This window comes from Notamacropus eugenii, chromosome 6 (genome assembly GCF_028372415.1).
Source record: "Notamacropus eugenii isolate mMacEug1 chromosome 6, mMacEug1.pri_v2, whole genome shotgun sequence".
Classification (NCBI taxonomy): Eukaryota; Metazoa; Chordata; class Mammalia; order Diprotodontia; family Macropodidae; genus Notamacropus; species Notamacropus eugenii.
The window spans coordinates 133,233,230-133,244,875 of NC_092877.1; the positions used below are offsets into that span (position 1 = coordinate 133,233,230).

The 11,646-nt window shown below is 39.9% G+C and overlaps 1 long non-coding RNA gene across 1 annotated transcript; it reads left to right on the plus strand.

The window, feature by feature from the left end:
* The first annotated feature begins 694 nt into the window (after positions 1-694).
* On the plus strand, positions 695-7,637 carry LOC140511833 (uncharacterized). Its single transcript, XR_011969680.1, has 2 exons — positions 695-1,069; positions 5,897-7,637. It is a non-coding gene; the product is annotated as an uncharacterized lncRNA (long non-coding RNA).
* Positions 7,638-11,646: the final 4,009 nt, after the last annotated feature.

Genomic DNA, 11,646 nt, shown 5'->3' on the forward strand with positions numbered 1-11,646 from the left:
ATAACTATCATAGAATCATAGGTTAGAGCCAGAAAGAATCTTAGAGAACATGTAATCTGATCTTCTAATTTTATAGTTGAGAAGAATGAGGTACATAGTGACTGGACTAAGGTCATCAGGGTAGTTAATGTCAGACTTGGGATGACCAGAGAAATTATCCTCCATCAAACATTTGATATAGTGGAAGGATGATGAAGAAGATGATGATGGTAGTCCATATTTATTTAACATTTTGAAGTTTGAAAAGCACTTACTTTGTTTTGTGCTGATTTAACTCTTACAAACTTTATGGTAGATAGCATACATATTTCTACCCCATTTTATAAATGAAGAAGCTGAGAGCCCTGGTTGATAAATGGTCAGAAGACATGAAATTATTTTTCACATGAAGAAATCAAAGCTATGATCATATTAAAAAAAATGTTCTAAATCACTATTGATTAGAGAAATGCAAGTTAAAACAACTCTCAGGTATTACTTTGTAGAGGGCTAAGGGGAGTGTGACTCCCGTGATCAAGGCCATAGCTGAGGCAAAGCCTGTTCCTGTGGGACTTGTGCTTATGCAAACCCTGGCAAAAGCTCTCCTTGACCCTGGAACCTGATGTTCCTGCAGATGATGTTCTTTGCAGAAAAGTTGCAAGTGGGTCTGGGAACTCAGGAACTAGCTTCAGGAGCAAGATAAGTTTCGTTACTTGCTTCGGATACAAGGGCGTGGGTAAGTCATGAGATGGTGAAGTAATGGAATGAGCTCAGCCTGCACGTGATTGTGGTTATAGCCCTTAAATATCCTGATCCTCAGTTGAATAAACGGAGTTGTCTTACATCCTGCCTCCTGCTTCATTCATTTCATCCTGAGAACAACATAGGGTCTTGCTGGTCAAGACCCTCTACCCAAGGAGGAATCCCACAGCTGGAACCTAATATGGGGCTTGAAGAAGACCCCTGTACCTTGTGAGGCTCCTCGTCATCTGACGAGGAAGGACAGATCCAGAGGAGTGCACCCAGATCAATCACAAGAGGACAAAGAGAGCAGCTCTACTTCGTGAGTCTCCAGGAGCAACCTGAAAGGGTAAGTATCCTTCAGTGAGGTAAGAAAAAATTTCTTACCATGGGGCAGACAGCCTCCCTCACAGAAATATCCAATATGGATACTTTCGTGGGGATCATATATAAGATCATTAAGAAGCAAGGCTGCTCAGTACAGCTCAAAAAAATAAGACAGTTTATAGAAACAGTACAAGTGACATCCCCCTGGGTCAACCAGAGACCTCCGGTAACTTTGGAGGCTTGGAATTGACAGAGTACGATCTCTCCAACCCCGGGAAGGTTGATCCAGGAGCCTTTTTTTATGTACAATCTTATAAAGACAGGGTTAGAGAAAGAACAGGGAGGAAGTAGTCGGCTCGCACCTTTTCGCTCGCTACTCAGACTACTCCTGGAATCTCAAGAGGGACTTCCCCTGTTCAGTCTTTGCTTTATCCTGATCTTTACCCACTCAGAGAAAAGGATTACAGACCTAACAATAACAAGGGTCAAGCGCAATCCTTGCTAAATGCTATAAAAACTCTCACTCTCTGAGTTAATCGATTGGCTGATGAGAGCACAAAACCGAAGGCTAGACAGGAGGAAGTCCCTAGAGAGTGGAAAGACCCGAATAGTAAGAGCCCTGTGAGCAGCCTCAGTCAGCAAAAAGAGGAAGTGGGCTCCTCCCTTCAGCAAATGTTCAAGAAAATGATGGGCAAGGGAGAGAATTTACATGACTTATTCCCGGGAGAGGGTTGTTTTCCAGTCCTAGAGGATGATCCAGATAATCTGGGTCAGAGACAACAAGTTAGAAGGCATACTCCCATGGCCCCCAATCTTATTAGAGATTTAAAGAAAGGGGTGCCTGAATATGGCCCCAAATCTCCCTATGTAAAATTACAGCTAAAGTCGTTGACTACTTATATTCTGACACCCAATGATTGGAAGCTGGTGATTCAAGCATTATTGACTCCTGGGCAGGCTGTTCGTTGGCTTACTTTATTCTCTGAGGCATGCTGAAGGATGGCTTTACATCATAATCCTGATAATCCGCAAAATGCCCAGCGATATTATGAGCAATTGTTTGGGTCAGGAAAATTTTCAACTAACCTACAACAGATAACACGACCGATAGAAACATATGAAAGGATTGCCACCTGTGTAGAGGCTGCTTGGGACAAGATTCCACTGGCAGGGCAAAGCACTCCTCAACTCACAAACATAAGACAAAAAAAGGGGAGTCCTTTGTTGATTTCTGTGCCCGAGTTAGAGCTATGGGGGAGGTAGAAGGAACACAGATAGTCATAAAAGAAATCCTGAGGAGTAACTGTTCTACAGACTGTAAGAAGGCCACGCTTGGGTTATGCAAGGATGCTGGCACAAAGGAGATGATACAGAGATGTGAACAGGTGGGCTCTGAGGTTTTCTCAAATTCGTTAAAAATGGAAATGTATAATCAACAAAGGAAGTGTTTCAAATGTGGAAAGATGGGGCATTTTAAGAAAGATTGTTATGCTGGGGGAGGAGGTGGTTGGAGGGCCCCAACGGTGCCGCCATGTACCTTCTGACCTAAGACCCCTTGTCCAAAATGTAAAAAACCTGGACGCTGGGAGTTAGAATGCAGATCTAAAGAAGCCTCATCTCAGCCTTTAAAAGGGTTTGCGGGCTACCCACAGGCCCAGGAACAATGGTGGGACAAACCATCCCCTCGGACATGGGATCTGCAGACCCAATATACACAGTTGGCAGCCATGAGACCCCCTACTGGATTATATATGTAAAGAGTGCAAGGGATTTTCTTGTATCCCCACTCATAACAATGAGGGTACTCATTTGCCCCCCAGTGACAATTACAGAATTGCAATTAGGCCTTTTGCTAGCCACCCCTGCACAACAGTATATGGGATTATATCCATTAATACATGTTATAACTGATACAGTAGATAAAATTCCTATGGTAAACAGCAATACCATGGATGTATTTGTAAATAAAGGACAGATCATAGCACAGGTTTTACTTTTTGATCAAGAGATTCCACCACAAATGGCCGCCATGTTCGCTCAAACCATCCAAAATGACAGGCCTATGTGTACCATCTATATCAAGGGCAAGAAATTCATAGGGTTGCTGGATACAGGGGTGGACAAGACCATCATCCCCTGGGCACAGTGGCCTCCCTCTTGGCTGTTAGAGGAAGCAAATGGGAGCTTAACAGGAATAGGAGTTATCCAAAGTACCATAGTGTCCACCAGACCATTAAGATGGAGTTTTGAAGGGAAACAAAGAATTATTTATTCCTATGTAGTTTCTAATTTGCTAATCATATTGTGGGGAAGAGATTTATTACAATAGTTAGATTTAGTCATCACCACTACCCTTCAGGATTTGGGGTAGGGGCCTCTGTTAAGGAAAGAGCCACCCCTACTCTACCACCCATCCATTGGAAGGATGATACCCCTATATGGGTAGAACAGTGGCCCCTAACACAAGAAAAGGTGGTTACCCTAATGGATATAGATAATGAACAGTTGATGAAGGGATTCATTGAACCATCAGCTAGTCTGTGGAATTCATCAATATTTTGCATAAAGAAAAAATCTGGAAAATGGAGAATGTTAACAGATCTTTGAAAGATTAATCAGCAAATGCATTCCATGGGAGCCTTACAACCTGGTCTCCCTTCTCCCAATATGATACCTAAAAATAATAAGTTATGGATTATTGATATTAAAGACTGCTTCTATAGTATTTCTCTACAACCTCAGGATTCCCTTAGATTTGCCTTTTCTATACCCTGTATAAATTTTCAAGCTCCATTGGAAAAGTTTCAGTGGAAAGTTCTACCCCAAGGTATGAAAAATAGTCCAACCATGTGTCAGTGGTATGTACACCAAATATTAAAGTGTATTAGAGAGAAGTACCACAGGCTATGATATCTTGGCCTCTCATTCTGATGAATATGTTTTAGAAATCATTTTGGCTGATACTGTTACAGCTTTATACAGACACGGCCTTCAAGTGGTCCCAGAAAAAATTCAGAGAAATAATCTGTATCAGTACTTAGAATTCCAAATCACACCATACAGAATGGAGTTCAAACCACCAACTATTGATATCACTGAAATTAAAACTTTAAATGATTTCCAGAAATTATTAGGGGATATACAATGGCTCCAATCTAGGCTTCAGATAACCACTCAACAGCTTTTACAACTATATGAGTTATTAAAAGGGCCCCTCTGATTTACAATCTCCTAGAAAATGGAATAAAGACGTTATTGATGCCATTAAGAGTGTCCAGCAAGCTATTGTAACCCAGTCCACTGCTCCTTATAATCCTGAACAATATGTACAAATTTCTGTTTTCCATACTCCCTATGTACCCACCGCTGTAATTCAACAAAACCCAAAGATCCTCAAGTGGGTGCATTTGTCAACACCTAAATGCAGAACCCTTAATATTTACTCTAGTTTAGTGGCACAATTAATATGGAAAGCTAAAGAAAGGGTCATCACGCTTCAGGGCAAAGGACCTTCCCTAGTGTTTACTTCTTACTCAACCCAAGAAGTTCAGAAATGCCTACAAACAGATGTGGATTGGCAGGTTTTAATTAATATAAATTTTCAATGTGGCTCCCCAGTCATGTTTGCCAAAAATTGGACTGAGTGGCCCTGGTCCTGGGGACATACAATCAAGAAAGCATCAATTCAGGGTTGCAATGTCTTTACAGATGCAACAAAAGTAGGAAGGGTTTCAATATATGCTCCTCAATTGAATATCATGAATGCATATAACACCTCATTCACGTCCACCCAAAAGAATGAGTTATTTGGTATTATTCAGGCTCTGGGGATTGCTGAACCTATTAATGTTATTACTGACAGCAAATATGTTTCAGCCCTCATAATGTATGTTGAAGAGGCATTTATTCCCTCAAGACTTGATATTTCTCAATTACTCGTGGAATTACAGGATACCACCCAACAGTGGTAGTTTCCTGCCTACATTACCCACATTAGGTCACACACTAATTTACCCGGTCCATTGGCACAAGGCAATACCATTGCTGATTCTATTCTTACATTCCTGGCTATACGGACATGGCATACACATAATAAATTTCATATTTCTGCTTGATCCCTACAGTATTTATATAATATCTCCAAAGCTGAAGCTCGTAATATTGTTAAGTCATGCACCCAGTGCATTCCTTTTCAACCACAACCCCGCAATACTGACTTTCAGAATCCTGTAGGTACGGGTCCCAATGTCCTTTGGCAAATGGACGTCACTCATTATTCTCCCTTTGGAAGTCAAAAATACATTCATGTTACCATAGACACTTTTTCTGGATTCCTGATGGCTACAACACGATCAGGGGAATCCCATAAAAGTGTTAGAAGTCATTTTCTATCCTGCTTTGCTCATCATGGCGTTCCATCTTCTCTTAAGACTGATAATGGTCCCACCTACATATTAAAGGCTTTTCAAACATTTCTACAAGAATTTTCCATTAAACATTCGACAGGCATCCCTTACAACCCTCAGGGACAAGCAATTGTGGAATGGGCCAATAGAACTTTAAAGACGGTCCTTCAAAAACAAAAAAGGCGGGGTAATAGGTCAGCCTGTAATGTCTATATTACATCAAGCCTTATACACTATTAATTGTTTGAAAATGGATGATAAGGGCCTGACTCCAGCTATAAAATTCCTAGTGAATACAAAGGATAAGGTTTCAAAAAGACCTTTGCATACAGGCATACACCCTAAAAAGCACATGAAGGTCATGTGGAAAAATCATGAGGGACAATGGAAAGGACCGGTGGAGGTACTAACGAGAGATCCAGGCTATGTTTGTGTTTTTTCAGATGGGGAAGAAATCTGGGTCCCGGAAAGGAACGTTGGCATCATTAACAGCAGCAATGGAGCGGATGAAGATTCACAACAAAAGACGCCGTGGCAAGAAGAAGAAGTCCCAAGGCCAACGTAGACGGAGGAAGCGGTTCTGCCAGACTCTTATCCTGCTCCTACCATAACTTAATTTGGTGGCGTCAGCTCCAGTATCACCAAAACAGCAACGGAGATGGATGTTTGTGCCTAATCCACCATGGGTTAGAACTATCATCTGGGGAGAAAAAATACCCAGACCGGTAATTTCGGGAAATCTGTCAGCCCTTTTCACACAGCATTATGAGTGGAATCAAACATCCTCTCATAATGGAACTATACAGCTCAATTTTAATGGGTCTACATCACATCTTCCTTTATGTATTTGCAAGGTACCAACAACAAGCAAAAATTTTACCTGTCCTTCCTGGTGTGCTAATATAACAAAGGGAAGTTATTCAATAGCAGGCTTTTTAGAAACATATATTGGGCCAAGCTGTATGGAAAAACATTACTCATGTACATAGAAAGGCACCTTTACGTCCATTTGCTCATTGCCGCAAGGTTACTTTTGCTTATCATCACGCTTTACTCACCACGACTGGTTCACAGCAGAAGGGGAACAAATCAAGATGATGTTCAATGACTCCCCCACTAAAGAACATCATGTATACCTACAAACATGGCATAATGATTCACATTTCCAAAATGATACTCATATACTGGGTTTTCCCAAACCTCAATATGAGACAGCCAATGGAGGATGGACCCCTGGACTTTTTGAGATAATAACAGCTATAGGTGGTCCTACCAACCTGTCATATCCAGAGAACTTGACATTGACAGGGAGAGTTTGTTTGGGAGGAGGATATGCCTTTATAAGGAGAAAAAATGTGAGCTTAAAATTTGAGGATGGTGTATTCAACCTAACATGTTTTAATTGTGCAGTTTATGAATGTGTGGGGCCAAAAAGGGTTATGTTTTCATTGTTAAAAGACCACGCTTTGCCCTTACTGTAGTGAATACTACCAGATGGTACCAAAGCAGAGCTGCTAGCATCTTTGAGGCTACTGTAAAATAAATTTCTCATTCTGAGGTAGTGGTAAGAGCAAAGAAATGTATTTCATGTATAGTTGTTGGAATTACTATGTTGATAAGCCTTATAGTATCTTCCTTTTCCCTGGCCATGTCTGTTTCTACCGTTAAGAATGAAGCAGTTCAAGCAGCAATGTTACATCAGTTAATGCTTAATGTATCTCTTGGCTTTGGTAAATAATATCGAATTGATAAAGAATTTTATGACGCTATTGCTCAGTTACGGGATGCTCTGTTTGCTGTGGGAGAGGAGGTTGATGTGATACAGTTTCAGGTGAGCTTACAATGTGACTATCGATGGTGCACAATGTGTGTTACTAAGAAAGAGTATAACTCCACCCAATGGGATTGGAAAAAGATCCAAAAACATTTGAATGATGCCCTCTCCTCAAGTCTTACACTAACTATTGAGGATTTGTTTCATCTAGCCAATGAAATTAATGGTGCCACAAAAAAATGATTTATTGCCTGGTAAGACAGCTCAAGATATTATTGATTTTTTCAAAAAGCTTAATCCCACCTCTTGGGTGGAAAAGATACTCTCTACCATTGTTTCTAGTTTTCTTGCTTTGTTATTGCTATTGTGCCTTTTACTCTTTATATTAAAAATATTTTCCAAGGCTCTAAGTAATGCATTGACCTACCCAGGCCATCCTATGTGGAAAGCCCACTTTACCAAAAGCAAGAAGGGGGACTTGTAGGGGGCCAGGGACTCTTGGATGCCATTGTAGTAGCATACCCAAGGTGCTTGGAACAAATAGCACCTGAGGCAGGACCGCTGCCCTTGTTTTCTTCTTGGAGGTTAGGGGAAGTGGGTGACCACAAGCTGGACATGAGGCAAATGAGGAGCAGGGATTGGAGGATTAGCTGTGACCTTTAAGGAGGTTAGCTGAAGGGTATAATTCACGAGGCTATGATACTATAAATAATGGGAGAGAGAAAGAGAAAAACATATCTTGTATTATGTAGTTTATATGCAGTTTTACAAAGGGCTGTATTCAAAACCCACTAGGAATACAACAGGGGCACTACCTCAAAGGTAAGCATAACAGTTTTGGAAATTGTTGGAAAGCTGTTGTTGGAAAGTTTGCTGGTAAAATTCTCTCTGTCTTTCTACCTTCTAACCCTGGCCAGGTTGTGAAGGTGGGAAGAAAGACAAGAAATCGGGGAAACATTTCCCCTCATATTACAGAGGCAAACTGACTACAGTTTTAATTATCTCATGCCTCACAAAAAACAGAAAAGTTTTTCTTTTATGGGAAAACACTAAATGCTCCACAAATTAGCCATAGAAATTAATAAGGCTGCAGAAGAATAGCTGAATCCACATATGACAGCTGTAGAAATATGGAAATGGTTCAGAAATGTAAATCCCCTTGAATCGCCTATGCATTGGCTCATGTCCATGATACCCTTGCTTGTAGCAGTTATCTTACTGCTTCTTTGTGGGCCTCCCATTGTGAGGTTCGTCTGTTCCCAAATGACTTTCTCTCATACCCAACTTCATTATCTGCATTTACAAAAAAAGAAGGGGGGAGATGTAGAGGGCTAAGGGGGGTGTGAGTCCCGTGATCAAGACCATAGCTGAGGCAAAGCCTGTTCCTGTGGGACTTGTGCTTATGCAAACTCTGGCAGAAGCTCTCCATGACCCTGGAACCTGATGTTCCTGCAAATACTGATGTTCTTTGCAGAAAAGTTGCAAGTGGGTCTGGGAACTCAGGAACTAGCTCCAGGAGCAATGTAAGTTTCTTTATTTGCTTCAGATACAAGGACGTGGGTAAGTCATGAGATGGTGAAGTAATGGGATGAGCTGAGCCTGCACGTGATTGTGGTTATAGCCCTTAAATACCCTGACCTTCAGTTGAATAAATAGAGTTGCCTTACACCCTGCCTCCTGCTTCATTCATTTCATCCTGAGAACAACATAGGGTCTTGCTGGTCAAGACCCTCTACCCAAGGAGGAATCCCACACTGCTTCATACCTATCAGATTGGCTAATATGACAGAAAAGTAAAATGATAAATGTTGGAGAAGTGTGGGGAAATTGAAACACTAATACATTGTTAATGGAGTTGTGAACTGATCCAGTCTTTTTGGAGAACAATTTGGAATTATGCCCAAAGCGCTATGTAATTGTGCATACTCTTTGATCCAGCAGTACCACTACTAAATCTGTATCCTGAAGAGATCATAAAAAAGGGAAAAGTACCCACATATACAAAATCTTTGCAGCAGCTCTTTGTGGTGGCAAAGAACAGGAAATTGTGATGATGCCAGTCAATTGGGAAATGACTGAACAAATTGTGGTATATGAATATAATGGAATACTACTGTGCTGCAATAAATTACGAGCATGCAGACTTTTAAGAAATCTGGAAAGATTTGTATGAACTGATGCAAAATTAAATGAGCAGATCCAGGACAACATTGTTTACGGTATCAGCAACACTGTGTGATGATCAGCTATGAATGATTCAGCTCTTCTTAGCAACATAATGATTCAAGACAAGTACAAAGGACTCATGAAGGAGAATGATATCCATCTCCAGAAAAGAACTATGGAGTCTGAATACAGATTGAAGCATACTATTTTTCTTTTTCTTCCCCTTTCCTATGGTTTTTCCCTTTTGTTCTGATTCTTCTTTCACAACATGATTAATGTGGAAATATATTTAACATGATTGTACAACCCCCCAAAAAAGAAACAGAGGTTTTATAGTAGGTTTATTGATCACACAAATTAGAGGAGTTGCTTGTACCTTCATCTTTCTGATCCTAAGTCCAGCCCTCTGTTTACTTCTCTGCTCAAGAGTGTACAACAACATCCCCTCATTACCACTATCATTAAAATAAGTCTTAATCTCTCCCCAAGTTTTTCACATTACATATTCTATTTATAACTTTATACATAGATATTGGAAAAAGAAGTTAGGTTGGGCTCATAAATATGATTATATTTAATGATTATCCCTAACTATAAATACCACTACAAATTAATCTACAGATACATGCTTCACATTTTTGTTGCAAGGTATAAATAGCTAATCTTCATAATGCAAAAGAAAAACCCCTTTGCTTATTAAATACTGTTGTATTACTCCTACCCCAAAGATGCCTGTCTAGCCTTTAACAAATGATCATTGATCCAATTCCAAATTTAACCCAGATTTTTTCCAATACTCTATTTTACTTTCAACATATTACTGTAAGTGTCTTCTCTGATTATGCGTTACATTTCATATGCTCTTGTAAGAGGGCAATTAGTTAGAATGACAGGTCATGAGAACTGGAGCCTGTAACCTGGTTTTTAAAAGTGATGGCAATTATTTTCCTTTTTCAGAGGAAAACTTAAACTGCTCAGGTTCCAATTGCCTTAACTTTTATTTTTGAGCTACTATCCCATAGAGATTAATTCAGTCAGACAGTTTACATTTTGTAATGCTTCCATTTCAGTGTGTGTGTGTGTTTGTGTGTGTGTGTGCGTGTGTCCAGCATGATAATGAAGCTTTGTATACTGAAGACAGATGACTTTGCCACTATAGAGCATCTTTTTGAAAAATCATTTTAATACCATATGAAAAATTAAATCCTGCCGAAGTTCTACTCAGTAGTAATGTCTACATTTGATGTTTTTTCCAAGCCTTTAAATTCTTTAGGTTCTATTAAATTAAAAGCATTTGATTCCCTTATCTTTGACAATTCCAGGTAAAATGGACCTTGGAGGCCAGCTAGTCTTAGTTCATTCCTTACACCACGTTCACCCTCTGGTTTGAACTGGAGTTTAAATTCATTAAACTCTAGTCGCTCCCATTACCTTGAATATAAAATTTGCTGTCTCTTAAAGCCCTTCATGACCTGCCTTCCTTTTATATTTCTAGTTTGGCTCTTCTCTTGCCTCTATATATTCTCCAATGTAGATATTGAATTTCTTGCTTGACACATAGGTGGCAAAGAGGAGAAAGTACTGGGTATGAAATCAAGTAAGACTTGAGTTTTAATCTGATATTAGACATTTACTAGCTGTTTGACCCTGAGTAATTCATTTTAACACCTGCCTGCTACTTTCTTTTGCTGTAAAATGATAATAATAGCACCAGCTACCAGGGATTTTGTAAGGATCACATGAGATATTGTAAAGCAATTAGCACAGTGTCTGGCATATAAGAGACCCTTAAGTGGTGGTTTCCTTCCTTCTTTCCTCAAACATGATCCTTGATCTCCCAACTCTGTGCCTTTCATTTATTATTCCTATAGCTGGAATGTTCTGCTCCTCACCTCTGCCTTTGGGTGGCCTCCTTCAACACTCAGCTCAAATCCCACCCTCTACAGAAAACTTTTATTTTTCTTCCCCAAACATAAGTATACTGTTAGATTATTTTCCCTTTATACTACATATATCTTGATTACATAGAATTAATTGCAGATATTCTCTCTCCTCCCCCATTAGAATGTGAATTCTCTAATATCAAACCCTTGGGATTTTCTTTTCTCTCTATGGCCAGCACTTAGTATAGTGCTTGACACATGTTAAGTATTTAATAAATACTTTTCCCTCTCATCCCCTCCTCTTCCTCCTCATCTCATATTACTCAAATGCTTTCTGCCACCATCTCTTTCTTCACCCTTCTCTAATATA